The sequence below is a fragment of the Macrobrachium nipponense genome, chromosome 20, assembly GCF_015104395.2.
Source record: "Macrobrachium nipponense isolate FS-2020 chromosome 20, ASM1510439v2, whole genome shotgun sequence".
NCBI classification, from domain to species: Eukaryota; Metazoa; Arthropoda; class Malacostraca; order Decapoda; family Palaemonidae; genus Macrobrachium; species Macrobrachium nipponense.
In genome coordinates this window covers 16,437,530-16,453,160 of record NC_061089.1, presented here as the reverse complement: position 1 = coordinate 16,453,160, position 15,631 = coordinate 16,437,530, and the positions used below count along the sequence as shown (strand labels likewise).

The 15,631-nt window shown below is 49.1% G+C and overlaps 1 protein-coding gene across 7 annotated transcripts in view; it reads right to left on the bottom strand.

Annotated features, from left to right (window-relative positions):
• Positions 1-15,174, bottom strand: part of LOC135222513 (zinc finger SWIM domain-containing protein 8 homolog) — a 334,079-nt gene extending 318,905 nt beyond the window's left edge. For 5 of the 7 annotated variants that reach the window (XM_064260601.1, XM_064260624.1, XM_064260617.1 and 2 more), the window contains exon 1: positions 15,122-15,174. The gene's annotated coding sequence lies outside the window, so the exon portion shown is untranslated. The other 2 variants (XM_064260608.1, XM_064260612.1) reach the window with 2 other exon arrangements.
• Positions 15,175-15,631: the final 457 nt, after the last annotated feature.

Sequence of the window (15,631 nt, the reverse complement as noted above, 5' to 3'; positions counted from 1 at the left end):
AGATTTAAAAACATATATACCCAACCATTGTAAAATCTGACCTAACAGACTGGTGAGTATCCCAGGTACTCAGTACCCCCAGCTTCCCTTGAACTCGACAACCTATTCAAGGTGAAAAGTTAGCATAGAGGTGACGACCCCTGTGCCGTTTCTCCAACAACACCATGCCAGAAACCGCCACCGGACCTAACGTTTTACAATTCTCGAAAAACCGTTTCTATCTCTTTGAGATAATGACTCGCGAAAACCGAATTCGATCTCCAGAACGTGCTCTGAGAATCGAAGCTAAAGATAAATTCTTTCTGAATGCTAAAGAAGTTGCCACTGCTCTAACCTCGTGAGCTTTAACTCTCAGAACGGAAAGATTGTCGTTCTCGGACTGCGAGTGAGCTTCCCTGATAAGCTCTCTAATAAAGAACGATATAGCATTCTTAGAAAGAGGACGAGAGGGATTTTGAACCGAGGTCCAGAGCTTAGAAGATTGTCCTCTAATACCCTTAGTGGCAAACAGATACTGCTTAATAGCCCTGACTGGACATAAGAGCCTTTCTTCCTCCTCATGTCCAACCAAATCAGATAAGTTCCTTACCACAAACTCCTCGGCCAAGGATTAGAAGGATTCTCATTTTTGGCTAGAAAGGTCAAAGAAACCGAAAATACAGCATTGCCTTGAGAGAAACCGACTCTTTTGTCTATAGCGTGCAATTCGCTGACACGCTTAGCAGAAGCTAGTGCAATAAGAAAGAGTGCCTTCTTAGTCAAGTTCCTGAGTGAAGCCGACTTCAAAGCTCAAACGGTGCCCCATGAGGAACTTAAGCACCACATCTAAGTTCCAAGCCACTGTATCTTGCGGGAGCTTAGTGGTTTCGAAAGACCTAATGAGGTTCCGACATATCTGAATTGGAGGAAATATCCAAACCTCGATGTCGAAAAAAACCGAAGAGAGCATGGCTCTATATCCTCTGATCGTCGAAGGAGCTAGTTTCTTAGGAGTTCCTAAGAAATAGAAGAAAATCTGCTATTTCTGTTAAAGAGGTCGCAGAAGTAGAGACTTTAGCACTTCTACACCACTCTCTGAAGATTCTCCACTTCCCTTGATAGAGTTTGTTAGAACTCTCTCTCCTACAACGAGCGATAGCTTCTGCAGCTCTTCTTGAAAATCCTTTCGCTCTGACAAGATTCCGGACAGTCTGAACCCTGTCAGAGCTAGAGCGGACAAGTTTTGGTGGAACTCTTGAAGTGAGGTTGTTTAGAGCCACGCCTTCTCTGGAGGAAGAAGTCTGGGGAAGTCTACTAACAACTGGAGAAGGTCCGGGAACCACTCTTTCCTGGGCCAAAAGGGAGCGATTAACGTTAGCGTTACATTGCTGTGCGACATGAACTTGTTCAGCACCTCTCTTATTAGACCGAACGGAGGGAATGCATAAGCTTCCAGACCCGACCAATCCAACAGCATTGCGTCCACCGACCAAGCTAGAGGATCTGGGACTGGAGAACAAAAGAGAGGAAGACGGTTGTTCCTTGATGTCGCGAACAGGTCTATTGACGGTCGTCCCCAAAGGCGCCAAAGTTTCTGACAAATCTTGTTGTCCCAAAGTCCACTCCAGAGGTACACTTGCTGTTGACGACTTAACTCGTCCGCCAGGACGTTCATCTTTCCCGGAACAAATCTCGGGACTAGCTGAACCTTCGCTTCGTTTGACCACAGGAGGAGATCCTTGGCTACTTCGTACAGAGAGAAAGACTGAGTCCCCCCCTGTTTCCGCACGTACGAGAGCCGTGGAGTTGTCGGAATGCACTGCCACTACTCGACCTTCTACTAAGCTCCGAAACTGTCTGAGCCCCAAGAAAATTGCTAACAGTTCCTTTACATTTATGTGGAACTTCTTCTCCTTCTCCGACCAAGCTCCTGAAGTCCGTTGATTTCCCAGTAGGGCTCCCCAACCTGTGTCCGATGCGTCGGAAAAGAAATGACAATTTGTCGAAAATTGCATTTTTCCTAACTATACAAACCTGAGGTCCTTTAACAATAGGAAGGTAACTAGCGGCAGCTGGGACGGTCGTAAGCTTCGAACAAGGGGAGAACGGTAGTTAACTGCTTGTCCGATCGTGCGCGCGGCGGTGAAGAATCACTTTTGCTTTAGGCCCATGCAAAAAGTTGCAGAGTGAGGGGTGGTATGAGGTGGACTATATGTAAAGGACCTCAGGTTTGTATAGTTAGGAAAAATGCATTTTCGACAAATTGTCATTTGTTTCCGATACGTAATACAAACCCCCGGTCCTTTAACAATAGGAAGACTCACTTCTTGGTGGGTGGAATCTGAGTCTTTTGGTGAACAGACTGGTGTTCGTCCAACCTTGGAATGCCTCCCTGGTCGTAAGAGCAAGGGAGGGATCCAAACCTCTGTCCGATTGATCGGGGTGTGCACCGCAGGATCAATGGTCAGACCTCTGAGCCAAGTACTAAGAGAGGGGCAAGCGTATCTCTTCGTACCAGCATTGCAAGAACTTGTTCCTGTACAGGAGCCAACATAAAGTTATGGGTTTGTCTCAAGTAGGCATCCACTCCTTCCCCTTGTTGGAGGGAGTGGAGGATATTTGCTTCTATCCCTAACTAAAGGGATAGATTGGAGCTCGGTCGAGTAGCTTACCTGCATCGGATTCCTTTCCAGCATGGTGACGACCGTGACCCTCTGCCCACAGGTAGAGAGAGAGAAAGATGGAGAAGAGAAGCCAGTCGCACTCTCATTCAACCATTCATTCCTACAGTCACACCAGGAATCGATGCTGTTCTGCCTGCTCGGGTGCTGGGTTAAGCTTACACAACGTGTTGAGCAGCCACCACAGGTCCCAAGGAAAAATATCCAAGGACTTGTGGGCAATATCCCGAAGGTAGAAGGACGTGAAAGTAGTCTGGTTGGCCCAGACACCTGCCTTCAGGACCTGCGCCACGGAGAAGTTCTTACGGAACGCCAAGAGGGTCCAATACCTCTGACTTCGTGGGCTCTCGGCCGAGCGTACGGATGTCGTCACTACCATCAGCCTCGTACGCTCTCCTGATCACCTCACGCAGCCAGAAAGAAAAGCGTTCTTGGATACTTCCTTCTTGGTCACCCCGGTGCTAACGAAGAGGCGTCGACACTCAGGCCTGAGGTGTCGAGTTTTCTTCAGATAGCGCCGTAGCGCCCTCACAGGACAAAGCAGCATCTCATCCGTATCGTTTGTCGGTGAAATCCATTAGGGAGGGGATCGTGAAAGACTCGAACCTGTCGTCAGGGATCGACGGATTCTGAGTCTTAGCTACGAAATTCGGACGAAATCGAGCGTCACAGATCCCCAGCCCCTGGAATGTTTAACATTGAAGGACAGACCATGAAGTTCCCCTACTCTCTTCGCCGATGCCAGGGCCAGCAGAAGAGGGTCTTGAGGGTCAGATCCCTGTCTGACGACTCTCGGAGTGGCTCGAATGGTCTTCGAGTCAAAAACTCCCTAAGGACGAGAGTCACATCCCACTCAGGGGGCCTGAGTTCCCTGGGTGGGCAAGACCTTTCGAAGCTCCTCATTAGCAAGGAGATCTCGAACGAGTTCGAGATGTCCAGTCCCCTCAGTTTTAGGACGAGCGCCAGGGCGGCTCTATATCCTTTAACTGTGGGTACTGAGAGGAGCTTCTCTCTGCGAAGAAACACGAGGAAATCCGCTACCTGCTGAAGGTGGCTCTGAGAGGAGATAGACCCGTCTACGACACCAACCACAGAAGACGGCCCACTTCCCCACCCCTGGTACACAGCTGCAGAGGACTGTCTGACGTGTCCAAGCCAATCTCTGTTGCTGCGCTGCGAGAAAAGCCTCTCGTTCGCAAGAGATGGTGGATAACAGCCAGCCGTGAAGTTGTAGGGACTGGACTGCTCGGTGGTAACCGCTCTACGTGTGGCTGGGCTAGAAGGTTGTGCCAGTGGGGCATCTCTCTCGGTTCTTCCGCAAGAAGAGCCAGCAGGTCCGGATACCAAACGGCTTGAGGTCGTTTGGGAGCCACCAGGATCATCCTGAGATTGGGAGTGACCAGCGCTCGGCTGATCACTTTCCGAATCAGACAAAAGGGAGGAAAGGCGTAGACGAAGAGGTTGTCCCAGGGGTGTTGGAGAGCGTCCTCTGCAGCTGCCCATGGGTCCGGCACGGCTGAGCAAAAAACTTGAAGTTTTTTGTTGTGCCGGGTGCGAACAGGTCTATGACCGGACGCCCCCACAGGTTGAAGAGCCTTTCCGCCACTTCTGGGTGTAGGGACCACTCGGTCCTATTACCTGATCCCGACGGCTGAGCTTGTCTGCTACTACATTCCTCTTGCCTGGAATGTAGCGTGCTGACAGCTCTATCGAGTGAGCCGTGGCCCACTCGTGCACCTGCACAGTGGCAACTGTGTAGCGGGAGAGACACTAGGCCCCCCTGCTTGTTGACGTATGCCACTACTGTGGTGTTGTCGCACATCAACACCACCGAGTGTCCCATCAAGCGGTCTTGGAACTCTTGGAGAGCGTAAAACGCCGCCTTGAGTTCTAGGACATTGATGTGAAGGTGCTTGTCGTGATGGTCCCACACACCTGCAGCCAGCAACTCCTCCAGGTGTGCGCCCCATCCCTCGGGTCGATGCGTCTGAGAACAGCAGCATCTCCGGGGGGGGAGTGCGTAGAGGCACCCCTCTAAGAGGTTCCTGTCGTCGAGCCACCAGGCTAGGTCCTGCCTCACCTTCTCCGTGATGGACACGGGGAAGTAAGGTGGATCCTTTTACCTGTGACCAACTCTCCCTTAGTCTCCACTGAAGAGACCAGCAGGTGAAGACGTCCGTGAGGAACTAACTTCTCGAGTGACGACAGGTGGCCGATCACGACTGCCATTGCTGAGCTGCCTGTTCCTTCCTGCCGAGACAGGAACCGGCCGGCTGCCTCCCTGAATTTTGTTTTTGCTGATCCTCAAGTCTGCGGGGCGGACTTGAGCTGCTACCGTATCGATCAGCATACCCAGGTACTTCAGATTCTGCTTGGGTTCGAGATCGGACTTCTCGTAGTTTTATCACGATCCCAGATCGCGACAAAACTTAGAAGTCGAAATCCCTGTCCTGCAGCAACTGCGAGCGGGAGCTCGCCAGGAACCAAGCCAATCGTCGAGATACCTCAGAAGACGTATCCCGTGCGAATGGGCCCAAGCAGACACCAGCGTGAACACTCTTGTGAACACCTGTGGGGCGGTTGAGAGACCGAAGCAAAGTGCCCTGAATTGGTACACCGTCCCGTCGAAGATGAAGCGGAGGTACTTTCTGGAGGACTGATGGATGGGTATTTGAAAATACGCATCCTTCAGGTCCACTGAAAAGCATGAAGTCGTTCTCCCTGATGGAGTCCAGCACGGAACGTTGCGTCTCCATCTTTGAACCGAGTCTGGCGAACAAATCGGTTCAGGGGAGAGAGATCTATCACCGGGCGCCAGCCCCCCGATGCCTTTTCACTAAGAAAAGGCGGCTGTAAAAGCCCGGTGACCGATCCACTACGACTTCTACAGCTAGTTTGGTCAGCATGGTCTTGATCTCCTGCCGAAGAGCGTCGTCCTGGGGGGTTTGAGGATCCCAGAACATACGTCTGCAGATGGACCGGGTTGGAGGTGAGGGGTGGCCGAGATTCGAAGGGTAGTAGATATCCCTCCCGAAGGACGTCTACTATCCAGGTCTCGGCACCGTAGCGCTGCCAAGTTGCCCAATGGCTCGCCAGGCACCCCCCCACTTCCGGCAGCTGGTGAGGGGGAACGCCGTCCCTAGCGTTTCCCACCTCGCTCCGACTTCTTCCCAGCACCTCCTCGGGGAAAGGAGGGCTGGAAGGAGGGCTGGTTACGGCCTCCTTTACCAGAAGTTGAGCAGGAAGAGTCTTTCCTCGGGCTTCGATGGAGCAGCCGTCTTAGCAGCCGAGGAAGCGCTAGCTAAACTCTTAGGCTTAGCCGCAGTTGTACGAGGTTGCCCAGAAACCTTCGTAACTGCCTGGTGAACCAGACGGTCACTGTCATCAGTGCGCCGTCTTTCCACCGCAGCGTCCACCATCTCTCCGGGAAAGAGAGCGGAGGAACTCTTCATTGGTTCCGTTACGGAGTCCATTTACCGCCTCACGCCCGGCCCCCTTGGCTACTCGTGTAAGGACAGCGTCCCTACGACGGAGAACCAAGTTGGCCCACAGGTTTGCCGTCTGATGGGCGAGGTAGGAGATGGCCCTACCTCCAGACTGGCACAGTCTCCTGAAGTCGGGTCGTCTTCGAGGGCAGCGCCCCCGGCGTCGGCCGCGACCTTGGATACTGTGAGGGACCACAGATCCAACCAAGAGACTGCCTGGAAAGCCGCCATAGCGGTAGCTTCCAGGCCCAAGTGCCTCCTGCTGCGAGAACCACAAGTTCTCCGACAGGAGCTGCTGCAGGGACACACCTGGAGTTAGCCTAGCTAGCTCCGGGTTAACCTGTTTGGGCGGTATTGGATCCACTGATGGCACGTAGAACTTTCCGCTGTCGCTGCAGAGGAGGAGGAAGTAGCTTGGAAGACCGTCCCTGACTTAAGTGAGTCCTCTCGTCCTAGACGAAATTCTCCACCTGGTCAAGGACTGAGTCTGCAAGCTCAGATCGCGGCAGTCCCACCGTCAATTTGGGTTCCTTCTTAGGGCCCCAAAATGACTCGAGCGGGCCGTGGGCTCAGATGGTGGTAGCGGCGATCCTTCCCCCAGGTGCTTGTGCTGACGAATCAGCGCAATAACCTGGGCAAGTTTCCTCTGGATCTCAGGAGTCACAGCGTCCTGAGGAGTAGGACCGTCCAGTCCCTCCAACAGGAGCAGCTCTCGAGACCCTCCTCCTTCAGAAGGAGGAACAGCAACAGACCCCTGACGGTCGCCTCCAACCACTTGCGCGTACGACCTGGCTGGTCCTAAGACCATGCCTGGTTCGTGCGGCGTCGTGGCGGGATCGTGAGCGGCGCACCTCTCACGATCACTCCTAGGTACCTCGCTCTTCCCGGTGTAGCCCGAGGAAGTTGAAGGTATAGGAGAGACAGACCTGACACGCTCCCCCCCCCCCCGTTCGCTGGCAGGAACCAGCGTACGTGGGGGGCTGCAGCCGATCACCAACCGCGGTGGGGATCGATCTGCAGGCCTGGTCGTGCCGCTCACCTGTGGTGAGCGGCTCGACTGAGCACGTCGACCGCCCGATCTCGTGCGTCAGACGAGCTGCTGCTGGCCACCGTCTCCGTCCGGTCCCTGTGGGAGCGGCGGTCAGGTGATCTGCAGAGCTCGCTTTCGCGGTGAGACCGGTGAGCGTCCTCACGGCACGTCAAACCGCTGGTACCAGCCGAAGCTGGTGCCGTTGGTCGAGGGGACCTCTTCCCAGCCTCAACCCGTGGCCGGTCAGAGACCGTCACGTCAACCCGAGGTACCGGCTGGTCGCTACGAGAGCGGCCGCTGGCCTGGCGAGCGTCACTTGCGCGACTCTCGACAGTCTTCTGCTCCGTGCCTCTGTCATGACGGTGAGCAAGCTCAGGCGTCCTGACTTTGGCTGCACGGTCGCCCGAAGGAGACCGTACACTCGGACCTTCTCGCGAACGAGAAGTCGAGCCGGTACCTGGCTTAGCAGCAGTGCTACCAAGACCAGGCGCGGATGTACCAGCAGTAGCCAGCACATCCTTGGTCCCCGTCTTCTTCTTCTTCTCAGAAGAGGAGACGGGCCCCGTTCCCGAGGGAACAGGAGGTACGGCAGGTACGGCAGCATAGTCCGGCGTCACAGACCTCTCCATCTCAGCCAAACTCATCATTGGGACGGGCGGTAGATCCAGGGGCGAACTTTTGGGGCAGCGAAAGTCGGGAGTCGGCAGCACATAAAACCCAGGTGGCGGCGGCACGCCCCTCTTAGGTACGGCAGCGATCGGCATTTGAATTGATGCCGTTGGAGTCACCGACGCAATGTGTTGCGTATACACCACATGAGGAGGGGCGGCGTACGCTGGTGTTGACACAGTATTGGTCGTTGTTGTAACTACACCATGAGTTACAACTGCCGACCCCGCTAGCCGTTGAATCAAGCCCTGGATACTGGGGGCGCCCTGCAGTCCCAACGACGCCCACACCTGTCCAAGGTCGTCACTCACAGAAGGCACCTGAGGAGGAACAGTCGGGTCAGTTAGAGGGGCACCCTCGCGCTTGGGGGAGGACGAACCCCACCCAGAGCGGACGGAAGACCCCGAATACAATTGAACATCCGGTATCGGGCACCCCTCCTCCACACTCCGACGGGTCCGAGTGAGGAGAAGGACTCGAACCCCCCCCGCAGGGGAAGGCGCAAATCGTGGGGGCTGAGCTGGAGGCAGGAAGGATGACGAGGTATCCGTAACCAAAGGAGTCGCTGGAGAGCTTTTCCGAGACTCCTTGATCGACCTACGTCTCTTCCTACCCTCGTACAGCAACCACTGCGCCTCGGACCCAATTTACACACACATTACATGGTTCGGCTCTGGGAGCATTCTCCGCCCCCGACACCGATAACATAACTCATGAGGATTAATGTCTGGATAAGAGCGGAATCCGCCGCATTTACGCCCCTCCAGCCCGGGACACACTCTACGGGCAGCTGGTGGGCGCGGCGAAAGCTCTTCTTGATCCATGATTAATTAATTCACTTCACCAATGAAAAATGAAAAAAAGAGTACTTACAATTTCATTCAAGACCACAAACAAACCAGTCAGAAGAAATTGTAAACATCCAAAGCACACGACGAAATAGCGGGCAGAGCGATGACGAACACGTCCTGTCACACCACGGCCGAAAGCAAAAGTGATTCTTCACCGCCCGGGCGCGCGGCGCGCGCACGATCGGACAAGCAGTTAACTACCGTTCTCCCCTTGTCCGAAGCTTACGACCGTCCCAGCTGCCGCTAGTTACCTTCCTATTGTTAAAGGACCGAGGGTTTGTATTACGTATCGGAACAACTGTAGGTTCGGGAGGATGGGTCGTAAATCTAACCCTTCTTCCAACCTTGCTCGAGAGCCACCACCTTAGGTCCTCTTTTATTTGATCTGTGACAGGAAAGGTAATCGAGTCTGGTTGTGTCTTCCTGCACCAAGAGGCTCTCAGGAAAAACTGCAGAGGTCTCATGTGCAGTCTTCCCAACGTCACAAATTTCTCCACTGACGTCAATTTGCCCAGGAGCCTCATCCACTGATTGGCAGAACTTACCTTTTTGTCCAAGAACTCCTGAACTGTCTCCAGACAGCCTTGGACCCTCTTCGGGGACAGAAAAGCCCGAAAAACTTGAGCATTCAGAATCATCCCCAAATAAAGGATGCTCTGAGATGGAACCAACTGGGACTTCTGTTTGTTGACCAGAATTCCTAACTTTCTGGCAAGATCCAGAGTTGTTCCAAGGTCCTTCATGCACCGACTCTCTGATTCCGACCGGAGAAGCCAATCGTCCAGATAGAGGGAGATTCTTACTCCTAATATGTGCAGCCAGCTTCCTATCGGGGATAGAACCCTGGTGAGAACTTGAGGAGCGGTCGCTAGTCCGAAGCAAAGCGCCCGAAACTGAAACACCTTGCCTTCGAACATGAACCTCAGGTACTTCCGAGATTCGCGATGTATCGGAATGTGAAAATAAGCGTCTTGCATGTCCAGAGAGACCATCCAATCCCCCTGTCTGATGGACTCCAGAACCGATCGACGTGGTCTCCATATGAAATTTTGTTTTCTGGACATGCAGTTTTCAGGGCGCTCACATCCAAAACCGGCCTCCAGCCCCCTGATGACTTGGGAACTACAAAAAAGGCGATTGTAAAAGCCTGGAGGAAAATCCCCTTCTATCTGTTCTATCGCTTCTTTGAGAACAAGCGCTTCCACTTCTGCGGCTAGAGCCAGAAATTTGTCTGAGCCCGGAGAGTATGCCTGGAATGGAATTGGAACGGTGAGAGGAGGGAGGAAGAAACGAGAGGAATACGATAGCCGAACTTGAGTACTTGCACTACCCAGGCTTCTGCTCCTCTGTTTTCCCATTCCTCCCAAAACAGAGCCAGCCTGGCTCCCACTGGTGCATGAAGAACCGAGCTTTCATTTGGAAGGTTTGTTAACCTTGCCGAGGCCTTAGACTGAGGTCGCAAATTCGACTTCGGCCCGAAAGGAAGCGCTTGGGTTTTTCTCCCTCGAAAAGGCGCTTGGGCCAGAGAGAAACCGTAAGGAACACCGTCTCCACAGGAGCTTTAGGTCTCTTAGTAGACTGTGCCAGTAAATCCGAAGTAGATTTCTTATCTAGCGCAGACGAAATTGACACACTACATCGTCTGGAAAGAGGTTATCTTTCACAAAAGGAGCAAACAAGAGAGCAGACTTCTGTTGGGACGTAACCCTTTTAGAAGCAAAGGAGCACCAAAGTTGCCTTTTCTTAAGGGTACCCTAAAGGCGATGAGCGAAGCTAACTCATCACATCCATCCCTAATGGATTGTCCGCACAGGACAGAACACCATCCAATCCTCCGCTAACTCCTGAGAAAGAGAAGGACAGTCTTCGATCTTGGCCGCTAAAGCGCCAATAGTCCAATCAAGGAAGCTAAAGACTTCCAAAAGTTTAAATTGATTCTTTACAACGTGGTCCAACTCAGGCGCTGTAAAGAAAACTTTCGCTGCGGCGAAAGCAGATCTTCTAGAGGAGTCGATTAAACTGAGAAGTCTCCCTGGGAGGAGGCAGAAACTCCCAGAGAAGGAGCTTCCCCAGTTACATAAAACCTATACCTCTTACGAAGCAACTTAGAGGGAGGGTAAGCAAAAAGAGCCTTCCCTAAGTCTCTTTTCATAGACATCCATTTCTCCGTCTCTTTCAACGAATGTCTAACCGCTTTAGATAGAACAAGTTTTGGGAGGAGAGGGTCTGAAGTTTTCCTCCTCATCAAAAAGTCGAAGTTGGGGAGCGCGGAGCCGCTTTCTCAAAATAATCTGGATAAGATACCAGAAGAAATTCTAGGAGACGTGAATAACACGAGAGGTGATGTGGAATCCTCCTCCTCTACTTCTTCTTCATTCTCCGATACCGCCGAAGAAGTAGACGGAACTACAACCTGATCTGAAGGTTTCGAACCACCCTTGGACTCATTCATCCAGTTGGTTAACATCTACTAAATGCTTGCGCAAAGGCGCCGAGAGACGAATCAAAAACAGTTAACGTAGGCTTGGAAGAGCCTAAATGTTCAGCAGGAGGCGGAAAACTACTTGCGCCTCGCTTGGAGCCGCCGAAATTCGAGGCGAAACAGGCGCATCAGGCGTAACAGACGAAAAAGCGCCTAAACGAAACACCCTTAGAACTGCTAGCTACAGCGCTAAAACCACAATCTCTACTAGTAGATGGAGCCGAAAAAGGCACAGATTGAGGCGACGAACAAGCCGCTAACGGCCGAGGCGCAACCCTACTCTCAGGCTCCTTATACCGCTTGACTGGAGGAGGCGAAGAATCGGCGCCTGAACGCCTCTTTAGGGACGCGAAACGGGCGAATCTCGCCAAGAGCGCCGTGCGACCGGAGACGAATCGCTTGAATCATTTGAAAGGCGTCTGACCGCAACACCTTTCCAACGCTTAACCGAGCCCTGTTGAGGCGCAACAGGCTCAACAAGAGAGGCGCCTGTCTGTGGGCAAATCCCGATCGACTCCCTTGGACTTCCGGTATGTCTTCTCCCCGGTGCGGGGGGGGAGCTGGACAGTGACCTTTGTCTAGGAGACGTGTCAGGACAGACAGACGCACCCTCAACTACACTCTTACCTGAAGCCGCTTTCTCCAAAAACGTCTTAACTGAAATACCCAAGTTGCAAAACCGTATTCGCTAGTACCGAAAATTTCTGATCTAACCTCGATTCCAGACTGGCAATGGTGTCGGAAGAAACTACACGGGAAGCCGGAGAAGTGGGATTAGTAGGAGGAATAGGAGGTGTAGTTAAAGGAGACATAACAATTTGAGGAGAAACAGAAGGAACAGATGCATCGCAAGACGAAGCAGAGCTAAGTCTACTTCCCTAAGCGCTGCTTTTCTAATTCTGTCTTTAGCTAATTTCTCCGAGTATGAACTAAACAAAAAACTTCCATTGAGAATCAGTCCAATCACTACTCGTTACATGTTCGATCTGCTGACAAACCTGTCCCCTACACTTAACACATTTAGTGTGAGAATCATACTCTAATTTGGATAATCTAGTTTTACATCCTGAGATGCAAAACCTAACTCCCGACGGACTAGAATCCGACATGGCAACGCCTAAATAAAAAGCAAAATAACAACAACGCCAAAAAAGAGTACTTCACCAATTCCGAAGATCAAATCCACAAGAAAAAAGCGAAGCAAAGTCATCCAACCGCACCGACCACCGATGTTCACCGGACGCCGGCAGGAAAAGAATTGGATTCACCTGGGCAGTTGTACCTGGTTCTCCCGCGAGTGGAGGGAGATGACGTCATCACCACCAGTGTTGGCGACGCCGACGCGCTAAATTTGAATTTAGTATCCTGCCGCTCGTGGAAATCACGGCTCTATAATTGTTCGGTAAGACACTACAATAAAAGTAAGGTTTTCTTAGGATTTTTGACAATGTTCCGGCTTACGATATCACTAGATATCACTTCTAAGTAATGATGCCTTGTGTGTCTGTTTTAATTTATTAACTGGCATTTGTTAATAACCTAGAAGCCTGACTATTGAGAGCCTAGTAACTTTTTATAAACATTGGACAGTATGTATATGTATGTATAATTTTTTGTCTTTTGGGTATGTTTTCAATCATTTATAGTATTTTCCTCATATGTGAATGTAGGCATACAGAAGGATAAATTTTTTGGGCAAAAACATACATTTTATTTTACAGCATTTATTACGAAAACAAAAATGCATAATTGTAGGTAAACTCCATTTCCAAATAAAATAAAATTTTAATTTCAGTTAGTCATTATGTAGCTATAGAAAATAACCCCTGACAGGATATTCAAGTTGAAAAGTGTTATGTCATTATTAATATGTACTTCATAATTTTCATGCTAAGACAATGGTTGACTGACACAATCGCAGCCAACTACCATTGCAGAAAGGGCAATAGGGCCTTTTTTTCTCTTTCTGCTTGTCAGGATTTTGCAAATGCCCAATGTGTCAACCTTTATAAAGGACAAAGGCTTGAACTTTGTACATGCATGATTTTTTTTTTATTTCCATCACTTACTAGGCTAACATGCTATACAGTATTTGGCATACGCTTTACCTGGCATATAGGAAATAATGAACCTAGAATTTTAGAACATGGAGCTTCTGATTAAAAAAAGGATTGTATGTGAAGTGTATGTGAGGTGCATGTGAAAATTATTACTACTGCTACTTTTCATATTATTCATCTGAATTTTTGCTACTTTTAAATATACCTAGATAAGAGTGATAAACTGGGGAGATAATAGGCTAGCTGATTACCATGAGTGTGATATGAAAACTGGAATGCTGTCTGAGTGACTCCAGTGCTTCTTACATGAGCATAATAAACACTTAAATAAATAAAAAGATAAGAATGCATACACTTGTGCACAACAAAAAACACTTTTGAAATTGTATTAAAATATTGAACTTTATCAATATGCCCCCTGTTAGTTATGTTATTTATATCATAACTCTGTGCAAAACATTATAAAGGTACCAGAGCTTGGTAGATTTCTTTGTAGAGGGTTATTCACTTCACTTATATTTAAAGAAGTACACAGGTTAATACTAATAACTGTGTGGAATTTGCATATCTGCTCATGTTTTTCTTAATCTTTGAGTAGTAGCTATTACTATGACTAGAATTTGTTTATTATTTGTATCATCAGCTTACTTCATTGAGGTCATCATAGAATTCAAGTACGTTTTTGGGAAGGTAGCCACTGTGTCGCTGCTCGATCATTTACCTTATACCCTATGTGGGGTTACAGTAAACTAGCAATCAGCATTCGGGACCAAAGTAAAGATCAGTTAGTTTCAAGCTGATGAATAAACACCCTCTGCCCTTGCAATTCTATAGCTTACATAGCTAACCATCTTGAATATGAATAAAAAATCCCTTGCTAAGCATCTTGCATTATACTAGACTTAGGCTAGGTTCAATACTAGTAGGTATAGGAAATCAGAAATGTTTTCAGCTCCCAATCTGTTTCACCCACTCAGTAGCAACAAATTTCGGTACACCAGTTAATATATAACAAATTTAAAACCTTATTTTGCTAAGTTTCCCATACTGTAGCTTTGATGCAAAGATTTTATGGCTTGGCCTACCTTTGAATCTAAAGTTCTACCTAGGCTATACTAGCTAGGTACTAGCTATACCTAGCTATTATACTAGTGACAGGAGATCACAACTGCCAGTTAGGCTAGAGGCTAACAATACCTAGACTATTTTAACTAAAATGTTCCTTAGCTAATGCAAGTCCCTTTGTTCTGGTCGAATACTTATCAATAGGCCTAAACTTTAGTGGTTTCTAAGGTAGGTTAAGCAAGGTTATGGGGTACGAGTTGTCTAAACCTTCCAGCAACACTCACGATCATTCAACCCAAGTCTGAATCTGGTCTAGGACACGCCAAATGGAAAATAACGACAATTTATGTTAATTTGTGCCAGCTAGGCTTTACTGGACTCCGAAATACACTCGGGGACACAATGAAAATAGCGGGAAACGCACAACTCACGAAATTCCTAAGGAACTCCCTCAGAGAAACTGAACTCGAACATTAACCCCTTCCGAAAACTAAGGCCTCTCGAAAATCTCCAGCCAGTTTCTTAATGTTAACGACTCCTCTTCCTTCAGGAGCTCCCCAGGTAGGGGAAAGTGTTTGAGAGGAAAGGACGAATAATCTTCAGGGTCACAGGCACCAGGTCACAGTCCTTCGACGGGTCATCACACAGCTGATTCCCCCCTAAACAAAAGATCAGCTCCTTCATTCAGGAGCCATTTCTATGGTATTCTTCACTGAAACTCAGGGTCTTAGGACTCCCTTTAATGCCAGGGGCACCGAAACCTCACACTCCACTTATGATAAACGTCAATTTGCCCGAGACAACGTTAAATTACAATACCCGAGGATCGCTTTTGTTTTGTCCAATTCTAACAAACAAATGTTCAGGTTCCAATAATATCGTTTATGACGGAGAACGATATGTGATCTTACGTCAGTAGTCCCGATTGGTAGGCAAACAATTTATATTATTTCTGAATTATTCATGTCTGGTGGTAATAAATCGGGTTTCATTTGCAAATAAGTTATATTGCTTAAAAAAATTATGGTAAAGGTTTAGAACAAGTATTACGAATGTAATGGACATTTGCCTACCACTAAGGTAAACAAGGTAAAACGTCATGATAAGGGAATTCTTCTATTTTCAAGCAATTAATAAAGCTAAGATAATTAGGCTTACTTTTATGTAAATGAAAAGCTCCGTTTTACAAAAGAACAAATTCTGATATAATTTGTTTAATTTGCGTATGGTTTTCATACTATAAAATCCGCTTAAATATACCACAAGTTTAACATATATAATTAAAAACCTTTATAATATTAAACCCTGACAAAAATATTCTCTAATACA